Consider the following 10,909-nt stretch of genomic DNA (forward strand, 5'->3'; position numbering starts at 1 on the left):
GCTCAGCCACAAAGTGCTGAAAAGGCTTCATATCCTTTCTTGTGCTGTGGCAAGCAAGGCTTCTTGACTTTTCCACCTTGGAAAGCTGAGTTGAGTGAAGGGGAAAAGAAAAGGCTTTGCAGCATTGCATACTTTGAGTGCGGATTGCATTGAGGAGCTTCGCATTTTGAGAGTGAAAAATGCCTACGCCGCTATGAAGGAACTTGCCCTGCAAGGAATCAGGCAGCACGGCCAGCTCGCAAGCGCAGAAAGTCACAATGCATAGTTTGTACAAAAACAGCACGAGCCAGGTAGGAGTCGAACCTACAATCTTCTGATCCGTAGTCAGACACGTTATCCATTGCGCCACTGGCCCCAAAGGTACATTTGCACTTGCAGCTCACAGTCTGCACAGCTGCGGTGTTTGCAGCTCCACGGGTGGGAATGGTCAGAGTCGCTTGGTGATCAATCAGCAAAGAGAATCACCTTCACTGCTTCCCTTCCATGCTTGAGCTTGAACAGTGGTGAAGTACACGAGCATGCAAAGCAAGGTTATCCTTAGGTTTCTGCCGCAATTCCAGCTCAAAGGTGCAGCTGCCATTTTGGAGTAAGCAGCAATTAGCCGAAGCCAGTGCTCTTAACTTGACAGGTTGCTTTGAAGGAACATGTTGTCGCCAATGCGCAGAATGTCTCCTTTGCTCTCTGAAAACACCCTGCACACAGCTGTTTCACATGTGCAGCTGCTTCTGTGCGCCAGCAGACCGTTGCTTTTTCTTTCCAAAAAGAGACTTTTTTGATAACATTTGCAAGCATACATTACATAACAGTTGAAATTTGACATGACATCAAGTGCAATACAGATCGTTTCTCTCATTACACTACAAGAGGTGCCTCACTGTACTTGCCAGCATTTCACGTGCGACATTCTGTGGTGCGTACAAGCAGCTCCGTGGAGCAGTAACTCTTCCAAACACTCAGTACTTCCTTGGAAGAAAAAGAAGCCTCCTGTCAGTCACACGGGCTTCTCGGCTGCTCCTTCACACTGGTGGCGGTTGCTAGTTTCCGCTCACTTCGCTTGCCTTCCGTCAGCTCCAGCTCTTTTCGGCTTCTTTCATCATTTTTCTGGCTTGCGGTCCTGCAGCTGCTCGCCTGCTGGTGCTCAGACATGCTGACTGGAGCAAAGCATTGAATATGTTCTCGCAGGCGGCCAACCGGAAGCAGGATTTCCTTGCAGGCCGCAGGTCAACTAGGAGGGACACCTGCCAAGCTTCAGTGCGTCCCTCGGGACATAGTCCTGGACCTTGGAATGTGCCAATCGGCAACGCTCGGTCGTCGACAGCTCCTCGCACCGGAAGACCAGCAAAATTCGGACAGACCAAAGTGCGGCTTTCACCGCGTTGAAGTTCCTCTCGCAGCAGTTGATGCTTATCGTGGTGTGCGTCACTTGGCATTGCCAAGTCAGGACTTTCAGATAATGAGAGTGCCTACTGCGCTGAGAAGGGACTTGAGAAAGCGACGCCAAAGGTGGCGCGCCCAAGTAAGTCAGCTTGCCTGGTGTCCCGAGTCATAATGCAAAGTTTGCATAAATCTGCCAGCCAGGAAGGAGTGCACGCTATCAGCTTGCGATCCACAGACGGAAGCCTTATCCATTACACTACTCGCACAAGCTGCGGGGAGCAGCTGGCGGCTCACGGTGCCACAGTGCTGCGCCATCAATAGGCGCACAAGGCCCTGAGTGGCCAAAAGTGCATGGCACTAAATCAGCTGCATGTGCCACAACTCCAGCCCCTTCGATAGCTCAGCTGGTAGAGCGGAGGACTGTAGAGGAAAATCAAAACACTGACATCCTTAGGTCGCTGGTTCAATTCCGGCTCGAAGGAACAACGGCCTTTTTCCACTCCGTCTGCACAATGCCACAATTTGCTCGAGGCAGCACTCTAAATTTCACAAGTACACAACGCGCTCGGATCTTGCGAACAAGGCGCACCAACCCCCTTTTCCTCTCTCATAACAGCCCGCACACAGTTCTTTCACTTCTGCACTTGCACCTGCTGCTCAGCACACAGCCCTGTACCTCAAAAATACACTTCCGACACAACATTACACAACTCTTCAAATTTCACCTCCGATAAAGTGCAATGCACATCCCTTACTTTCAATACACTACATCAGCTGCCTCACTACACTTGCCGAACTAGCTTATATTTACAATGTACATTTACATTTCATCACCAACATTCTCCGCTGCCACAGCCCCAGGGCTTTTACACAGTTTCCAGCCGCTCGCTATACTATGGCGCCAGACTCTTACAGAGTGGCCTTTCCTCACGCACCCTTTTGCGTCAGCTGCCCCAAGCAGGGAGTTCTTTGAAGTAGTATGCTCAGCACTCACTAGAAAACAAAAGAAATCTTGTGTCAGTCAGACAGGGTTCTAGGCTGCACCCTGACGCTCGGGGTGGCTGCTCGTTTCCGCTCAGCTGGCTTGCCTTGCGCAAGCTCCGGCTCTTTTTGGCTTCGTCCATGGTTATTGTGGCTTGCGGTCCTGCAGCTGCTCGCCTGCTGGTGCTCGCACATGCTGATTGGAGCAAAGCATTGAATGCCTTGAGGCAGCCGGCCAAGCCGAAGCAGGATTTCCCTGCTGCTCACGGACCAAGTTGAGGGTGGTGCTGAGGAGCTCCTGCCAAACAAGCTAGGCTAACAACCCCAACAACACTGGGGAATTAGCTCAAGTGGTAGAGCGCTCGCTTTGCATGCGAGAGGTAGCGGGATCGATGCCTGCATTCTCCACTTCTTTCTTAGCTCCGCTCCGCTCGGCCAGTTCTTGGCACTCAACAGTGGCGCCGGCTCTTCTTCTCCCAATTGCTTGCACCTGCTCAGCCACAAAGTGCTGAAAAGGCTTCATATCCTTTCTTGTGCTGTGGCAAGCAAGGCTTCTTGACTTTTCCACCTTGGAAAGCTGAGTTGAGTGAAGGGGAAAAGAAAAGGCTTTGCAGCATTGCATACTTTGAGTGCGGATTGCATTGAGGAGCTTCGCATTTTGAGAGTGAAAAATGCCTACGCCGCTATGAAGGAACTTGCCCTGCAAGGAATCAGGCAGCACGGCCAGCTCGCAAGCGCAGAAAGTCACAATGCATAGTTTGTACAAAAACAGCACGAGCCAGGTAGGAGTCGAACCTACAATCTTCTGATCCGTAGTCAGACACGTTATCCATTGCGCCACTGGCCCCAAAGGTACATTTGCACTTGCAGCTCACAGTCTGCACAGCTGCGGTGTTTGCAGCTCCACGGGTGGGAATGGTCAGAGTCGCTTGGTGATCAATCAGCAAAGAGAATCACCTTCACTGCTTCCCTTCCATGCTTGAGCTTGAACAGTGGTGAAGTACACGAGCATGCAAAGCAAGGTTATCCTTAGGTTTCTGCCGCAATTCCAGCTCAAAGGTGCAGCTGCCATTTTGGAGTAAGCAGCAATTAGCCGAAGCCAGTGCTCTTAACTTGACAGGTTGCTTTGAAGGAACATGTTGTCGCCAATGCGCAGAATGTCTCCTTTGCTCTCTGAAAACACCCTGCACACAGCTGTTTCACATGTGCAGCTGCTTCTGTGCGCCAGCAGACCGTTGCTTTTTCTTTCCAAAAAGAGACTTTTTTGATAACATTTGCAAGCATACATTACATAACAGTTGAAATTTGACATGACATCAAGTGCAATACAGATCGTTTCTCTCATTACACTACAAGAGGTGCCTCACTGTACTTGCCAGCATTTCACGTGCGACATTCTGTGGTGCGTACAAGCAGCTCCGTGGAGCAGTAACTCTTCCAAACACTCAGTACTTCCTTGGAAGAAAAAGAAGCCTCCTGTCAGTCACACAGGCTTCTCGGCTGCTCCTTCACACTGGTGGCGGTTGCTAGTTTCCGCTCACTTCGCTTGCCTTCCGTCAGCTCCAGCTCTTTTCGGCTTCTTTCATCATTTTTCTGGCTTGCGGTCCTGCAGCTGCTCGCCTGCTGGTGCTCAGACATGCTGACTGGAGCAAAGCATTGAATATGTTCTCGCAGGCGGCCAACCGGAAGCAGGATTTCCTTGCAGGCCGCAGGTCAACTAGGAGGGACACCTGCCAAGCTTCAGTGCGTCCCTCGGGACATAGTCCTGGACCTTGGAATGTGCCAATCGGCAACGCTCGGTCGTCGACAGCTCCTCGCACCGGAAGACCAGCAAAATTCGGACAGACCAAAGTGCGGCTTTCACCGCGTTGAAGTTCCTCTCGCAGCAGTTGATGCTTATCGTGGTGTGCGTCACTTGGCATTGCCAAGTCAGGACTTTCAGATAATGAGAGTGCCTACTGCGCTGAGAAGGGACTTGAGAAAGCGACGCCAAAGGTGGCGCGCCCAAGTAAGTCAGCTTGCCTGGTGTCCCGAGTCATAATGCAAAGTTTGCATAAATCTGCCAGCCAGGAAGGAGTGCACGCTATCAGCTTGCGATCCACAGACGGAAGCCTTATCCATTACACTACTCGCACAAGCTGCGGGGAGCAGCTGGCGGCTCACGGTGCCACAGTGCTGCGCCATCAATAGGCGCACAAGGCCCTGAGTGGCCAAAAGTGCATGGCACTAAATCAGCTGCATGTGCCACAACTCCTGCCCCTTCGATAGCTCAGCTGGTAGAGCGGAGGACTGTAGAGGAAAATCAAAACACTGACATCCTTAGGTCGCTGGTTCAATTCCGGCTCGAAGGAACAACGGCCTTTTTCCACTACGTCTGCACAATGCCACAATTTGCTCGAGGCAGCACTCTAAATTTCACAAGTACACAACGCGCTCGGATCTTGCGAACAAGGCGCACCAACCCCCTTTTCCTCTCTCATAACAGCCCGCACACAGTTCTTTCACTTCTGCACTTGCACCTGCTGCTCAGCACACAGCCCTGTACCTCAAAAATACACTTCCGACACAACATTACACAACTCTTCAAATTTCACCTCCGATAAAGTGCAATGCACATCCCTTACTTTCAATACACTACATCAGCTGCCTCACTACACTTGCCGAACTAGCTTATATTTACAATGTACATTTACATTTCATCACCATCATTCTCCGCTGCCACAGCCCCAGGGCTTTTACACAGTTTCCAGCCGCTCGCTATACTATGGCGCCAGACTCTTACAGAGTGGCCTTTCCTCACGCACCCTTTTGCGTCAGCTCCCCCAAGCAGGGAGTTCTTTGAAGGAGTATGCTCAGCACTCACTAGAAAACAAAAGAAATCTTGTGTCAGTCAGACAGGGTTCTAGGCTGCACCCTGACGCTCGGGGTGGCTGCTCGTTTCCGCTCAGCTGGCTTGCCTTGCGCAAGCTCCGGCTCTTTTTGGCTTCGTCCATGGTTATTGTGGCTTGCGGTCCTGCAGCTGCTCGCCTGCTGGTGCTCGCACATGCTGATTGGAGCAAAGCATTGAATGCCTTGAGGCAGCCGGCCAAGCCGAAGCAGGATTTCCCTGCTGCTCACGGACCAAGTTGAGGGTGGTGCTGAGGAGCTCCTGCCAAACAAGCTAGGCTAACAACCCCAACAACACTGGGGAATTAGCTCAAGTGGTAGAGCGCTCGCTTTGCATGCGAGAGGTAGCGGGATCGATGCCTGCATTCTCCACTTCTTTCTTAGCTCCGCTCCGCTCGGCCAGTTCTTGGCACTCAACAGTGGCGCCGGCTCTTCTTCTCCCAATTGGTTGCACCTGCTCAGCCACAAAGTGCTGAAAAGGCTTCATATCCTTTCTTGTGCTGTGGCAAGCAAGGCTTCTTGACTTTTCCACCTTGGAAAGCTGAGTTGAGTGAAGGGGAAAAGAAAAGGCTTTGCAGCATTGCATACTTTGAGTGCGGATTGCATTGAGGAGCTTCGCATTTTGAGAGTGAAAAATGCCTACGCCGCTATGAAGGAACCTGCCCTGCAAGGAATCAGGCAGCACGGCCAGCTCGCAAGCGCAGAAAGTCACAATGCATAGTTTGTACAAAAACAGCACGAGCCAGGTAGGAGTCGAACCTACAATCTTCTGATCCGTAGTCAGACACGTTATCCATTGCGCCACTGGCCCCAAAGGCACATTTGCACTTGCAGCTCACAGTCTGCACAGCTGCGGTGTTTGCAGCTCCACGGGTGGGAATGGTCAGAGTCGCTTGGTGATCAATCAGCAAAGAGAATCACCTTCACTGCTTCCCTTCCATGCTTGAGCTTGAACAGTGGTGAAGTACACGAGCATGCAAAGCAAGGTTATCCTTAGGTTTCTGCCGCAATTCCAGCTCAAAGGTGCAGCTGCCATTTTGGAGTAAGCAGCAATTAGCCGAAGCCAGTGCTCTTAACTTGACAGGTTGCTTTGAAGGAACATGTTGTCGCCAATGCGCAGAATGTCTCCTTTGCTCTCTGAAAACACCCTGCACACAGCTGTTTCACATGTGCAGCTGCTTCTGTGCGCCAGCAGACCGTTGCTTTTTCTTTCCAAAAAGAGACTTTTTTGATAAAATTTGCAAGCATACATTACATAACAGTTGAAATTTGACATGACATCAAGTGCAATACAGATCAGTTTCTCTCATTACACTACAAGAGGTGCCTCACTGTACTTGCCAGCATTTCACGTGCGACATTCTGTGGTGCGTACAAGCAGCTCCGTGGAGCAGTAACTCTTCCAAACACTCAGTACTTCCTTGGAAGAAAAAGAAGCCTCCTGTCAGTCACACGGGCTTCTCGGCTGCTCCTTCACACTGGTGGCGGTTGCTAGTTTCCGCTCACTTCGCTTGCCTTCCGTCAGCTCCAGCTCTTTTCGGCTTCTTTCATCATTTTTCTGGCTTGCGGTCCTGCAGCTGCTCGCCTGCTGGTGCTCAGACATGCTGACTGGAGCAAAGCATTGAATATGTTCTCGCAGGCGGCCAACCGGAAGCAGGATTTCCTTGCAGGCCGCAGGTCAACTAGGAGGGACACCTGCCAAGCTTCAGTGCGTCCCTCGGGACATAGTCCTGGACCTTGGAATGTGCCAATCGGCAACGCTCGGTCGTCGACAGCTCCTCGCACCGGAAGACCAGCAAAATTCGGACAGACCAAAGTGCGGCTTTCACCGCGTTGAAGTTCCTCTCGCAGCAGTTGATGCTTATCGTGGTGTGCGTCACTTGGCATTGCCAAGTCAGGACTTTCAGATAATGAGAGTGCCTACTGCGCTGAGAAGGGACTTGAGAAAGCGACGCCAAAGGTGGCGCGCCCAAGTAAGTCAGCTTGCCTGGTGTCCCGAGTCATAATGCAAAGTTTGCATAAATCTGCCAGCCAGGAAGGAGTGCACGCTATCAGCTTGCGATCCACAGACGGAAGCCTTATCCATTACACTACTCGCACAAGCTGCGGGGAGCAGCTGGCGGCTCACGGTGCCACAGTGCTGCGCCATCAATAGGCGCACAAGGCCCTGAGTGGCCAAAAGTGCATGGCACTAAATCAGCTGCATGTGCCACAACTCCTGCCCCTTCGATAGCTCAGCTGGTAGAGCGGAGGACTGTAGAGGAAAATCAAAACACTGACATCCTTAGGTCGCTGGTTCAATTCCGGCTCGAAGGAACAACGGCCTTTTTCCACTACGTCTGCACAATGCCACAATTTGCTCGAGGCAGCACTCTAAATTTCACAAGTACACAACGCGCTCGGATCTTGCGAACAAGGCGCACCAACCCCCTTTTCCTCTCTCATAACAGCCCGCACACAGTTCTTTCACTTCTGCACTTGCACCTGCTGCTCAGCACACAGCCCTGTACCTCAAAAATACACTTCCGACACAACATTACACAACTCTTCAAATTTCACCTCCGATAAAGTGCAATGCACATCCCTTACTTTCAATACACTACATCAGCTGCCTCACTACACTTGCCGAACTAGCTTATATTTACAATGTACATTTACATTTCATCACCAACATTCTCCGCTGCCACAGCCCCAGGGCTTTTACACAGTTTCCAGCCGCTCGCTATACTATGGCGCCAGACTCTTACAGAGTGGCCTTTCCTCACGCACCCTTTTGCGTCAGCTGCCCCAAGCAGGGAGTTCTTTGAAGTAGTATGCTCAGCACTCACTAGAAAACAAAAGAAATCTTGTGTCAGTCAGACAGGGTTCTAGGCTGCACCCTGACGCTCGGGGTGGCTGCTCGTTTCCGCTCAGCTGGCTTGCCTTGCGCAAGCTCCGGCTCTTTTTGGCTTCGTCCATGGTTATTGTGGCTTGCGGTCCTGCAGCTGCTCGCCTGCTGGTGCTCGCACATGCTGATTGGAGCAAAGCATTGAATGCCTTGAGGCAGCCGGCCAAGCCGAAGCAGGATTTCCCTGCTGCTCACGGACCAAGTTGAGGGTGGTGCTGAGGAGCTCCTGCCAAACAAGCTAGGCTAACAACCCCAACAACACTGGGGAATTAGCTCAAGTGGTAGAGCGCTCGCTTTGCATGCGAGAGGTAGCGGGATCGATGCCTGCATTCTCCACTTCTTTCTTAGCTCCGCTCCGCTCGGCCAGTTCTTGGCACTCAACAGTGGCGCCGGCTCTTCTTCTCCCAATTGGTTGCACCTGCTCAGCCACAAAGTGCTGAAAAGGCTTCATATCCTTTCTTGTGCTGTGGCAAGCAAGGCTTCTTGACTTTTCCACCTTGGAAAGCTGAGTTGAGTGAAGGGGAAAAGAAAAGGCTTTGCAGCATTGCATACTTTGAGTGCGGATTGCATTGAGGAGCTTCGCATTTTGAGAGTGAAAAATGCCTACGCCGCTATGAAGGCACTTGCCCTGCAAGGAATCAGGCAGCACGGCCAGCTCGCAAGCGCAGAAAGTCACAATGCATAGTTTGTACAAAAACAGCACGGGCCAGGTCAGAGTCGAACCTACAATCTGCTGATCTGTAGTCAGACACATTATCCACTGCGCCACTGGCCCCAAAGGTACTTTTGCACTTGCAGCTCACAGTCTGCACAGCTGCAGTGTTTGCAGCTCCACGGGTGGGAATGGTCAGAGTCGCTTGGTGATCAATCAGCAAAGAGAATCACCTTCACTGCTTCCCTTCCATGCTTGAGCTTGAACAGTGGTGAAGTACACGAGCATGCAAAGCAAGGTTATCCTTAGGTTTCTGCCGCAATTCCAGCTCAAAGGTGCAGCTGCCATTTTGGAGTAAGCAGCAATTAGCCGAAGCCAGTGCTCTTAACTTGACAGGTTGCTTTGAAGGAACATGTTGTCGCCAATGCGCAGAATGTCTCCTTTGCTCTCTGAAAACACCCTGCACACAGCTGTTTCACATGTGCAGCTGCTTCTGTGCGCCAGCAGACCGTTGCTTTTTCTTTCCAAAAAGAGACTTTTTTGATAAAATTTGCAAGCATACATTACATAACAGTTGAAATTTGACATGACATCAAGTGCAATACAGATCAGTTTCTCTCATTACACTACAAGAGGTGCCTCACTGTACTTGCCAGCATTTCACGTGCGACATTCTGTGGTGCGTACAAGCAGCTCCGTGGAGCAGTAACTCTTCCAAACACTCAGTACTTCCTTGGAAGAAAAAGAAGCCTCCTGTCAGTCACACGGGCTTCTCGGCTGCTCCTTCACACTGGTGGCGGTTGCTAGTTTCCGCTCACTTCGCTTGCCTTCCGTCAGCTCCAGCTCTTTTCGGCTTCTTTCATCATTTTTCTGGCTTGCGGTCCTGCAGCTGCTCGCCTGCTGGTGCTCAGACATGCTGACTGGAGCAAAGCATTGAATATGTTCTCGCAGGCGGCCAACCGGAAGCAGGATTTCCTTGCAGGCCGCAGGTCAACTAGGAGGGACACCTGCCAAGCTTCAGTGCGTCCCTCGGGACATAGTCCTGGACCTTGGAATGTGCCAATCGGCAACGCTCGGTCGTCGACAGCTCCTCGCACCGGAAGACCAGCAAAATTCGGACAGACCAAAGTGCGGCTTTCACCGCGTTGAAGTTCCTCTCGCAGCAGTTGATGCTTATCGTGGTGTGCGTCACTTGGCATTGCCAAGTCAGGACTTTCAGATAATGAGAGTGCCTACTGCGCTGAGAAGGGACTTGAGAAAGCGACGCCAAAGGTGGCGCGCCCAAGTAAGTCAGCTTGCCTGGTGTCCCGAGTCATAATGCAAAGTTTGCATAAATCTGCCAGCCAGGAAGGAGTGCACGCTATCAGCTTGCGATCCACAGACGGAAGCCTTATCCATTACACTACTCGCACAAGCTGCGGGGAGCAGCTGGCGGCTCACGGTGCCACAGTGCTGCGCCATCAATAGGCGCACAAGGCCCTGAGTGGCCAAAAGTGCATGGCACTAAATCAGCTGCATGTGCCACAACTCCTGCCCCTTCGATAGCTCAGCTGGTAGAGCGGAGGACTGTAGAGGAAAATCAAAACACTGACATCCTTAGGTCGCTGGTTCAATTCCGGCTCGAAGGAACAACGGCCTTTTTCCACTACGTCTGCACAATGCCACAATTTGCTCGAGGCAGCACTCTAAATTTCACAAGTACACAACGCGCTCGGATCTTGCGAACAAGGCGCACCAACCCCCTTTTCCTCTCTCATAACAGCCCGCACACAGTTCTTTCACTTCTGCACTTGCACCTGCTGCTCAGCACACAGCCCTGTACCTCAAAAATACACTTCCGACACAACATTACACAACTCTTCAAATTTCACCTCCGATAAAGTGCAATGCACATCCCTTACTTTCAATACACTACATCAGCTGCCTCACTACACTTGCCGAACTAGCTTATATTTACAATGTACATTTACATTTCATCACCATCATTCTCCGCTGCCACAGCCCCAGGGCTTTTACACAGTTTCCAGCCGCTCGCTATACTATGGCGCCAGACTCTTACAGAGTGGCCTTTCCTCACGCACCCTTTTGCGTCAGCTCCCCCAAGCAGGGAGTTCTTTGAAGGAGTA

The 10,909-nt window shown here is 51.5% G+C and overlaps 7 non-coding genes across 7 annotated transcripts; 4 read left to right on the top strand and 3 right to left on the bottom strand.

Annotated features, from left to right (window-relative positions):
• Nucleotides 1-282: 282 nt before the first annotated feature.
• On the bottom strand, nt 283-355 carry trnar-acg (transfer RNA arginine (anticodon ACG)). The gene has a single exon. It is a non-coding gene; the product is annotated as a tRNA-Arg (tRNA).
• Nucleotides 356-1,766: 1,411 nt separating this feature from the next.
• On the top strand, nt 1,767-1,859 carry trnay-gua (transfer RNA tyrosine (anticodon GUA)). The gene is made up of 2 exons: nt 1,767-1,803; nt 1,824-1,859. It is a non-coding gene; the product is annotated as a tRNA-Tyr (tRNA).
• A 1,273-nt stretch (nt 1,860-3,132) lies between these two features.
• trnar-acg (transfer RNA arginine (anticodon ACG)) lies at nt 3,133-3,205 on the bottom strand. Its single transcript has one exon. It is a non-coding gene; the product is annotated as a tRNA-Arg (tRNA).
• Nucleotides 3,206-4,616: 1,411 nt separating this feature from the next.
• On the top strand, nt 4,617-4,709 carry trnay-gua (transfer RNA tyrosine (anticodon GUA)). Its single transcript has 2 exons — nt 4,617-4,653; nt 4,674-4,709. It is a non-coding gene; the product is annotated as a tRNA-Tyr (tRNA).
• A 1,273-nt stretch (nt 4,710-5,982) lies between these two features.
• trnar-acg (transfer RNA arginine (anticodon ACG)) lies at nt 5,983-6,055 on the bottom strand. The gene has a single exon. It is a non-coding gene; the product is annotated as a tRNA-Arg (tRNA).
• A 1,412-nt stretch (nt 6,056-7,467) lies between these two features.
• On the top strand, nt 7,468-7,560 carry trnay-gua (transfer RNA tyrosine (anticodon GUA)). Its single transcript has 2 exons — nt 7,468-7,504; nt 7,525-7,560. It is a non-coding gene; the product is annotated as a tRNA-Tyr (tRNA).
• Nucleotides 7,561-10,318: 2,758 nt separating this feature from the next.
• trnay-gua (transfer RNA tyrosine (anticodon GUA)) lies at nt 10,319-10,411 on the top strand. Its single transcript has 2 exons — nt 10,319-10,355; nt 10,376-10,411. It is a non-coding gene; the product is annotated as a tRNA-Tyr (tRNA).
• Nucleotides 10,412-10,909: the final 498 nt, after the last annotated feature.

This window comes from Heterodontus francisci, chromosome 5, assembly GCF_036365525.1.
Source record: "Heterodontus francisci isolate sHetFra1 chromosome 5, sHetFra1.hap1, whole genome shotgun sequence".
In the NCBI taxonomy this organism is placed as follows: domain Eukaryota; kingdom Metazoa; phylum Chordata; class Chondrichthyes; order Heterodontiformes; family Heterodontidae; genus Heterodontus; species Heterodontus francisci.